The sequence below is a fragment of the Apium graveolens genome, chromosome 5 (assembly GCF_009905375.1).
Source record: "Apium graveolens cultivar Ventura chromosome 5, ASM990537v1, whole genome shotgun sequence".
In the NCBI taxonomy this organism is placed as follows: Eukaryota; Viridiplantae; Streptophyta; class Magnoliopsida; order Apiales; family Apiaceae; genus Apium; species Apium graveolens.
In genome coordinates, this window is record NC_133651.1 from 296,981,851 (window position 1) to 296,992,542 (window position 10,692).

General features: G+C 36.9%; 1 pseudogene; it reads right to left on the reverse strand.

The window, feature by feature from the left end:
- Positions 1-7,004: 7,004 nt before the first annotated feature.
- LOC141661075 (nucleoside hydrolase 3-like) lies at positions 7,005-10,242 on the reverse strand (annotated as a pseudogene).
- Between the last annotated feature and the right edge of the window lie 450 nt (positions 10,243-10,692).

The following is a 10,692-nucleotide window of genomic DNA, read 5'->3' on the forward strand; positions in this document are numbered from 1 at the left end:
ACTACAACAAATTCCAGAAAGGTGGATCTTCATCCTCTAACACCAGCAGTGGTGGATACAAAACAGGGATGGTTGATCGGAGCACCATTAGATGCTATAACTGCAATGAGTTGGGACACTTTGCCACAGAATGTAGGAAGCCAAAGCAAGTAAGAAAGAACTCTGGAAGGGCTTATCTGGCAAAGGGAAGAAGCTGGGATGATACTGACAGTGAAGATGAAGATGAAGGAAATCTTGCTCTTATGGCTATTGATGGAAAAGCTTCATCGTCAAGAATAGAGGTAAAACTTTCTGATGCTGAAATGGTTTATCATCTAAGAGGTAACTTAGATTGTGCACGTCGTGATAATGAACTGTTAAGTTTACAGATCACAGACCTTGAGAAAGAGGTCAATGAATTAAGACTTGTGCACATTAATCAAGACAAATTAAAAGAACAGGTATCTTTTCTAGAGAATAGAGTTGACTGTTATAGAAAACTCGAAACTATTCTCAAAGACAAGATCACCGGTCTTGAGACTAAGGTTAGAGCCTACTTCAATTCTTGTTCGAAGGCTAAAGAGTTCTACAGTAAGCAAGCTGTTAATCAAACATCTGGAATAGGTTATGATTACAATGCTGCTATTGGAGAATTAGGCATAAACTCCCCTCCTCATGTCTGTGCTAAAGGGAGGGAAGTACCACATGTGCTTAAGGGTGTTGATGAACCCCTCTATAAAGCATCAATTGCTGAACCATTTGATGCGACCTCTTCTGTTATTCAAGAAGAAATACGTGCTGAGGATCATGCTTATGAGAAGATTGTTTCCAAGTCAAGTGAGTCGAAAGTTCCAGTCAAAGTTGTGAAAGCAACTGAGACTAACTCAGACACACATGAGTTGGATAACAATAATGCCATGTCTACCATGCATAAACTGCCTGCTGTTAATCACTCTCATAAAGCATGTGGTGTTGCTAATTGTATGTCTTGTGCTTTTAATATGATGTATGCTTATTTTAATGGTAAGCATGTGTCTAATGATAAGACTACTCCTCGTCAGCATGTGAATAACAAGAAGCATGATAGGTCTAAGACTGCTAGTCCTTCTAAGGCTAGAAAGGAGACATTTGTGCCTAAGCTTAAACAGAAATTTGTTAACGCTGTTTACAAGGTCAAATGTTCAGTCATTGAGAAAGTTGAGGCAATTAAAATTAAAAATGTTGTTTTGCCTGACAAAGGACAGTTCTACAAGTATGCCGGGCCCAACCAAGTTTGGGTTCCGAAGAAGGTCTAATCCATTTGAAGTGCAGGGCATTAAACAAGTATAACCGGTAGTGTGGATTCTTGACAGTGGATCATCAAGACATATGACCGGAGATAGAGCCCTGCTATCAAATGAGGATTGAGAAAGCTGGCCCCCTGATTACCTTTGGAGATAACAGCAAAGGTTTATCCGAGGGATATGGCTGTTTGCAAGCTGGGAATGTTATCATTGTAATTTTGTATATTGTGCTAGGTTATTATCAGGAAGCAGTATCTAACATATAGCACCAGTGACGAGACTTGAGAATATTACGACATATCAGGCACTTGCTGCACATTACACTTGGAATTGTACTCTAGTAAGATGTGTACAAGTGTACTCCTGGTTGGTGAGTCAAAAGAGGAAGTCAATGCACCACAGTTCATGGACTTTGCAGTTGCAGATCTATTGGACTATGCAATCTCTTCTTCACAATCTCACTTCAGGTTGGTATGAACTAGTATACTGCTCAAGCAATCGTCAAGGACATGGTATGGCACTCTAACAAAAGTTATATTGTTATATGAACTAGTAGAGTCGTCATATTTATAACTATCTTATCACTAAGCACAATCATATTGTTTTATATGTGCAGTGATATATTAATAATGCAACATAACAATTAGTATCTAAAGTACTTGACAAGTATCGGTCAATGATATCTTGTTAACATTATGTTGCAGATATTTGTAAGCTTTTGATATGAATGAGAATTACTTAGACTTTACCCTAAGTGATCAATGTTTTATCAAAAACTCATTCATATTGAAAAAACAAAATCAAACTTCTTTCTACATTAGTGATTTCTTATGTCATGTAAAATCTTTTGAAATCATTATTGTAAATCATTTTCTCTCTATTACCATATGTTCTGTGTTACAGGTTCAGTCTCCAATGACTTTCTTTCATTAACATTCATGAGGTTGAAAACCCACAACGTCTATCCCAGACTGTAAAGACAAACACAAAAACAGAACCAACCAACACTCTCTTACCACTAAATGTAGTATGAATGAGCGTGAGGGAGATAGTGCCTAGTGCACCACATAAGGAAGGTTCTGTAGTCAACCCAGTAGCTCTGTCTCATACATAGATAAGTAGTATTTAAACCGAGACAACTGCTAGCCCCCATACATCTTCTCAAAAAGATGTAATGGCTGAAAAGGCACAAAAACAGTTACTAGATTTATTCTCTCAACAGGGTGAGTCTATTGAATTTTGCCTGTCGGCCAAGGTATCCGATGTAGTGTCACCACTTCAAACATAATCAATTCTTGATGCACAAGGAGAGGTTACACACACAAAGGATGAGTTGACGGAAACAAGAGTTTCGACCATTTTAAGGTCAGATTCGATTGTTCAAGGTTCGTTAGTGGACCAATTGCCTTTACAGGTGTTAGGAGAGGATACTGATCCAAAAGCCATATGTCAGTGGTCAGTGTCTACCTCCCCAGGCTTAAATCCCCTGGATGCATCTGCGGATAGTGGATCTGACATAGGTGCAGATCGGCAACTTGTTGACAATGATTCAGATATTACCTGATAAGTCACAAGGAAATGTCTTCACAGACATTAGAAGGAAACTTTGATCCTTATGCTAAATTTGTTGGATCATTGTTTACCTTCCCAGAATTCAAATCTGGAATCCTAAAAGGGAAACTAGCAACTTGTAAATTATGACTCAGATTCATCTGACGAGTTTAACAAGGATGGGGATTTGTGAACTCCCATTGCACCACCTGTGACCTCCTTAAGGATGGCTAAGGTGATTTTCCTTGCAGGTACAGCTGGATTATGGAGCTATGAGAGAAGAGTGATACACTTGTGAGAATGAGTGTAAACACGAGTGGAGAGAAGAGTGAAACACATGTGAGGTACACTAAACAGAATCACACACTCACAGTGAGGAAGAAAGAGAAACTACTTGTTATTTCTTTTCCAACCAAGTGAAATATGAGAACTCCTTCAGACGACGGCATACATTCCTTCTTTAAGGGGGAGATAAAAGCTTAAGAAATAGTTTGGAGGATTCCTCAACTAAGGGGGAGAAATAGCAAGGAGGAAGAAAAAGATCCTAAAAATGTACACTACACCACACCATTGTTGTTTCTAACTACGGATCCTATTGTACGGGAGAGGTGGTAAACACAAGGTGATTTCCTAGTAAGGGAAGAAGCTGTTAGGGGAGTACCATTGGTTTTTATCTGCGGATCCTATTGTACGGGAGAGGTGGTAAAACGAAGGTGATCTTCTTTAATCAGTTGATTCTCATAGGGGGAGAAGCAAGAGATATGGGCTTCTCAACAGGAAATGTGGTTGTACAAATGAAGATGGAACTACTTGAAGATATGTTCAGTCTAGAGGAACATCTACTTGGAATCTGGAAAATGTTAAATCTCATCCAGAACTTTTCTGCTATTTACTTTGCATGTATGTTTATATCTTTTTCTTATTTGTTAGTTGAGTTATCCTCTAGGTATTTGTGTGTTATTGTCTAACAAACAAATAGGGGGAGATTGTAAGTCATATGTCATAGACCTATTTGTATATTCGAGGATTCAACTCAACTCAAATAAGAATGTAATAAGTAAATAGTGGATCGACCGTCAAAGAGATCTCGCAAAGTAATATCTGTCAAAGGATTCAGAGACAATGTTCATCTACAGACTTGAGGAGTTAATTCACTGGAAGAAGTTCAAGAAGTTGATCATGCCTCAGTGATAATAAATCAAGATCGTGGATTTAATCAAGTGACAGAGATCTCGTCAGGGTATCAATAAATTACAAGGATTTAATCTGAAGAAAATCAAAGTGTCAGAGTCAAGACATGAAGAAACGTCACGGAAGTTAGTCACTCATGAACCAGACAGTACATCGAGTGTCAACGTTGAAGTGGTGGAATTGATTCATAATTTTCAGTGATTTTCAGAAGATTTGCAGAAGAATGGTTGCTGCTCAAGACTAGAATTAATTCTCTATTAATTAATTAAGTCATCTAATTTAATTAAGAAAATAAATTATATCTGCGAAGAATAATTTATTTATTAATTGAATTAATTGATTAATTAATTCTGAATTAATTATAGGAATTTTAGGAATTTTCAGAAGTTTAATTGGATTAAATTCAAGGCTTAAATCAGCAAAACAAATGGAAATGAACTAGCATGACAATCAGGATTGTCATACCGATTGTCATGCTAGGCCATTCTCCATTGTCATACCGAAAGTTACTCTAGGAGGGTAATTGTCTTGCTAGTTCATTCTGATTGTCTTGCTAGTTCATTCAGATTGTCTTGCTAGTTCATTCAATTGTCCTACCGAAAGTCATACAAGCTATAGGATTGTCATGCCAATTCAATTCTATTGTTGTGCTGATTTAAAAAGAAGCAGAAGACTTTTCTTTAAAAAAACTCAATCATTTCAAACAAAAATACAAGAACAAGAAAGCAGCCGCCTCTGAAACATTTTATTTTCTCATCTGCTTTATTCAAGATCATAATTTCTAGATTGTAATGTTAAATCTAATCCACTAGAAATCTTTATCTTGTTCTTGTATATCAATCTAGCGGATTAAAATCCCTAGAACTTAATCTCAAATCGCGTTTAGCATTTGATTCTAATTATTGCAAAAACAGAAAAAGTTCATGTCGAATTTATTCTAAATTTGTGATAATTAATTTGAGATTAATTCCTTGTAATCGATACAGTTGTTGTAACACCTTTCAAGTTTAATAATATTTTTATTTAACTTGAATTTTGTTTCACATTTTTTATTCCGCATTTAATTCGATTATTTGGTACTGTTTGTATTCAACCCCCCCTTCTACAAACACATTGGGACCCAACAGTGGTGTACAGCTATGAACACAGAATTAGTTGCACTAGAAGCTAATCACACTTGGGAGATTGTACCTCTTCCTCCTCATAAGAAAGTAGTAGGCTGTAAATGGCTTTATAAAGTCAAGTATCTCCCAGATGGAAAGATAGACAGATATAAGGCAAGGTTAGTGGCAAAAGGGTTCACACAAACAGAAGGACTTGATTTTTTTGACACGTTTGCCCCTGTAGCCAAGATGACTACATTTAGGGTTCTTCTTGCCTTAGCTGCTAGGAAAAATTGGGACATCACTCAATTGGATGTAACAAATGCTTTTCAACATGGCTCTCTACATAAAGAGGTTTTCATGAACATTCCTCAAGGTTATGTAATTTCTAATGATATCTTACAGAAATATCCTGGTGCTCAGTTGGTATGTAAGTTGATTAAGTCTCTTTATGGTCTAAGACAGGCTCCACGAGAGTGGTTTGATACTCTCTCTACAACTCTTCTGGAATTTGGTTTCACTCAGTCGTTTAGTGATTCAAGTCTGTTTGTTCTTAAGAAAGGTTCACAGTTGATCATGATGTTAGTCTATGTAGATGATATGATACTTACTGGCAATAATTCTGAGTTGATGTCTCAAGTGAAACTGTTTCTGGCAAGTAAGTTCAAAATAAAGGATTTGGGTCCTTTGAAATATTTTTTGGGAATTGAGATTAAAAGAACTGCTGCTGGAATTTTTATACATCAAAATAAGTACTCTCTTGATATTATCAAAGATGTTGGATACATGGATGCTAATCCAAGTCTGGTTCCCCTTGATCAACATCACAACTCGACTGCTGACTCTGATTCACCAGTACTTTCAGATCTTTCAGCATATAGAAGGTTGATAGGTCGACTTATCTATCTCACAATTACAAGACCTGATTTGTCTTATCCTGTGCACATTTTGGCACAATTCATGCATAATCCTCAAGAGTGTCATTGGTTAGCTGCTCTTAAGTTGGTCAGATATATTAAGCACACATGTGGTCAGGGCATATTGATGTCTAGCACTTCTAGTTTTAATCTTAGAGTCTTTACTGATGCTGACTGGGGAAGCTGTAAGCAAACTCGCCAATCAATTACTGGTTACTGTGTTATCTTAGGTGATTCATTGGTCTCATGGAAATGTAAAAGGTAGGCTACTGTGTCCAGGTCTTCCGCAGAGGCTGAGTACAGGGTTATGGCTGACTCCTGTTGTGAGATTACCTGGCTGATTTCTCTTTGCAAGGAACTTCACACACCTGATGTTACACCTGTGTCCTTATATTGTGATAATAATTCTGCTCTTCATATTTCTTCTAACTCAGTGTTTCATGAACGCACAAAACACATCGAAATCGACTGTCATTTGGTCCGACAGAAGATCAAACAGGGTATTGTGGTTACCCATCATTTGCCTACATCTGAACAACCTGCAGATCTCCTCACCAAATCTCTTCCTTCCTATCAACTGCAGTTTTTACTCTCCAAGTTAGGAGTGTGTAATTTACTTCACTCTCATCACTTGAGGGGGATGATAAATATACAGATGGTGACATATAGGCTGTCAACAAGGATGATAAAAGGTTTGGTCAAACAGTCAGCTAGATCAGTCAAATATGAAATGAGCGGGAAAAACAGTTAGAAAAGTTGTTAGATATTGAGCTTGATATAAGTGATAGAATTAAGAGAGTAGAACAACAACAATGTAAAAAATAAGTTATGTAACACATTCTTCTTCATATTCAATATATCAGTTCTTCATTTTTATGCTTGTAACACTGATTCAATTTGTTGAACTACTCCCATATACTTCTCTGCTCCTCAAAGCTTCCAACCATTGCTGACTGTTTGTTATCACCATGTCGATTTGCTTAGAGTCCATAATATCCCCAAGATTCCATTTTTATCAAGACTTTCACTGATTTCCCTTCTTTCTCGTCTATATTTAGCTGTCCATCTGTAGATATATCTCCGGTTGCTAAAACTTTAATAGATTCAAAATGGAATTCCGATTTTAATGTTGAATTATTATCAGCCAGGACAACTGCACCAAGAACTTCCCCAGGGAATGTTTCCTAAAACACATTACCATTCAGTAGAAAGCAAATGTATAGAAACTCTGAATAATTTCGGTATATAAGTAAGCATAATGAGTACCATGTGTTGATATCTATGATTCTTTATGTTGGACCAAGACATTACAGTCAAAAAGAGTTATAATTAGGATAATTGTAAAGCATAATGTAAAGCCCAAGAAGACCCATTTTGTAAGAAAAGCCTATTTGGGACATGGTATCAGGCGCCAGAAAAACGAAGCCTCGGGTGTCTTTCTTGTATACCGTAGCTTTTCAGTGATCCTAGCATACGCACTGACTGTACGTTGGACATTGGGGGGAATGAGGGTAACATTAAGCTCAGATTTAATTTAATACTCTCTCCGGACTACAATATTTTTCCCATTTTGACTTTTGTCACTGTTTACGTCAAGCGATTGACTATTAATTTACATTTAATCTATAAAATCAAACATAGTCATGAGTGATCTTGTTGTATTCGTGTTTACGAGTGCTTTAGTACAGTGAAATTTTTATATTTAATACTAATATAAAATTAAAGATATTAACAATTAAAAACGTGCATTAGCAAACGTGTCCGACACAAATGGGAAAAATATTTAGGGACAGAGGTAGTACTGTTTTTGCAGCCAGAGGGTCAAGAAACATATTCATTTCTGCATATTTGTTTGAAGGAATAATATTCCCCGTCACCTTTTGATCGTAGTTGATGTTTCCTCCAACTATATATACATCCTGCATTAGAATATATATCAATCAGCTATTGACTTGAGTGAGTGAGTTCTCAGAAACTACACTAAAGGTATTGTGAGCTCCGACCTGAATAAGAGAGCTAATGCTTTTATAAAAACTAATAATTTTTGCCAAATTAGTCAAGGGTCCGTTATTCAATATATATAGTGATTTCTGATCCAGGTTCTAAAGACTTTATCACAGACTACTAAATCTCCATTGCAAATGGTTGTCTTGCTTCAAGCTTATCACTTATCGGTATCTGTAGGAGGAGCACCATAATTTAAAGCATTGTGTGCTGTATATTTGAAACACATGTCATATACAGGAGTAAGATACTAGACTCAAGAAGCTAAAACCATAAACCATCGAGATTGGAATGCACCTCCGTTGGCTTCGAGGCAAATCACGAGCAAATCCGTAAATAGCCTTGCTGTATTTGCAGTTCCCAACGTTGCTGTTGCGCGTAACAGACTGATTGTAATTAAAGAACTCACCTAAGCCGACAGGAATGTCATCACGACCCATCATATGCAGCAAATCATATGTAGCTGCATTTGCCCAGCCAGTTATTTCTTATTTGCAGGTCAATGGAAAAGAAAGTAGTATTCATTCTCACCTTAAGATTAATCACTTCAGCAGGTAGTTTAAGAAGATACAATAAAGCTAGGAAATCTCCTGCACTCATATCCATATCAAACACAACATTCTTCCCTAGTTTCTTTTCTCCTTTTTTGTGAATAATTTTTTTATAGTAAGGAAACTGTGTAGTGAAATTGAACTTCCCACTGTTTTGAGGCTTAGTAAGAACCTGCAACTCATACATAAAATAATTACAAAATCATGTTTAAATAATGTAAGTTTGAGGTCAAAAGAGAGTTCACACAAGCTTACATCCATGAAGCTTGTAAAGAATTGTCTATCAAGCGGATTCCTAAGGTTACGATTAGGTTTTGCATTTGTGGCCACAAGTATACGAACTCCTTCTGGACCAGTTACTTCTTTGGTATAGCCATCCTGATCATGGGCATTCAATTAAGTTTATTCACTTGGAAGAAAATGACAATGTTGAAGATCAAGATGATACCTCACATCTCCCTTAGCCTGTAATTGAACATATCCTTTCTCTGCTGAAACAAAGGATTCGAGCCATCAGATGTCCCATAAGGTCTGTCTTAAGTAACTACAGTTATGTTCATGTACTTCATTTCTGCAAAATCATTTTCCCCGCCATTCTTGTAGAAATTTTGCATGGTTGAGGCCGCTATACCAGCATTAAATGCATCCCAAACTGAAAAATGCTGTCAAGTGAAACCAAACATGGTCAGTGAGGTAAAATTAAACCAACAAAATGAACATGGTAGGAAAAAGATAAAATATACGCAAACTTAATCCCTACTCCTGAGAGTACATAAGTTGTTGTCGAGGCATAAAGATCCCGGCTATGACAGTGCTGCTGACTAGTGAGGCATAACTGTTTTTTTAAATGAGTGCGAGAAGTATGCAGCAAAAGGATCTTGATAGAAATTGAACTCTGCATAAGGATTGGCAGAGTGGGCTGTGAATAAGTTACCATGTGTACCACCTCCCATGATGAAAACATGCTCCACATTTTTCTTCAAGTGTGGATTATTCATGAGAAAAATTGCAAAATTTGTATGTGTACTAAACAAGTATGTAATCGACTTGTGTTTTCTATACTCATGAAGAGTAGTTATAGTACAAGTGCTGTGTGACGTACAATCATGGATATTACAGATATTAAGAATTCAGAATATATGCAAATCCTATCCGAATTTCAATCTCTAGTTGTAATTGATATCTGTCAAGACTTTCTGTTAATACTCCCCTCAAACATGGCAACATGTTGACAAGTTTGGACCGCACAACATCAAACCTTGGTCTGAAAAGTTCCTTGGTAAAGATATCACCTATTTGATCTATGGTTACAAATGCTACTTAATGTGTGCCTTTTGCAACTCTCTCTCTAACAAAGTGATAATCCAATTCTATATACTTAGAACGAGCATGGAACACCGAGTTGCTGTCATATAGATAACACTAAGATTATCACCATAGATAACTGTTGTTGTAGAAATTGAGATGTCCTAATCACGAAGAAGATGATGAATAAAAGATTGTATCTGCACATGTATAAGCAAGTGCTCGATACTCTGCTTCAACACTTGAACGAGAGACGGTAGATTATTTCTTGACTGACCATGATATCAAATTTGATCCTAAAAGAGACCAAATCCTGTAGTAGACCGCCTAGTATCTGGACAACCAGCCCAGTCCACATCCGAATAAGCAACCAACTGTAATGGATGAGAAGAACGACAAAGATATACTCCATAACCAAGAGAGCCTTTCAGGTATCGAAGAATTCTTTTGGCTGCAACCAGATGCATGTTAGTTGGTTTGCTTGCAAATTGTGCGAGATGGTGAACCGCAAACGGCCTGGTTATTGTTAAATATTGGAGCGCACCAAGGATATGTTGATATTTTTAAGGATCATAAAGGGATCACTAGTAAAGGCTGATAATTACATTCGTGGTACAATAGGGGTAGAGCTAGGTTACAATCTAGCATGTGACATCGGCGAAGCAGATCCAAGATATATTTGGTTTGAGAGAGGTGAAGACTGTCTACATCTCTAGTGGCCTCTATACCAAGAAAATAGTGCATATCTCCGAGGTCTTTAATGTCAAATTCAACACCCAGCTTTGTGATAAAAATTTTTTAAAGTCTG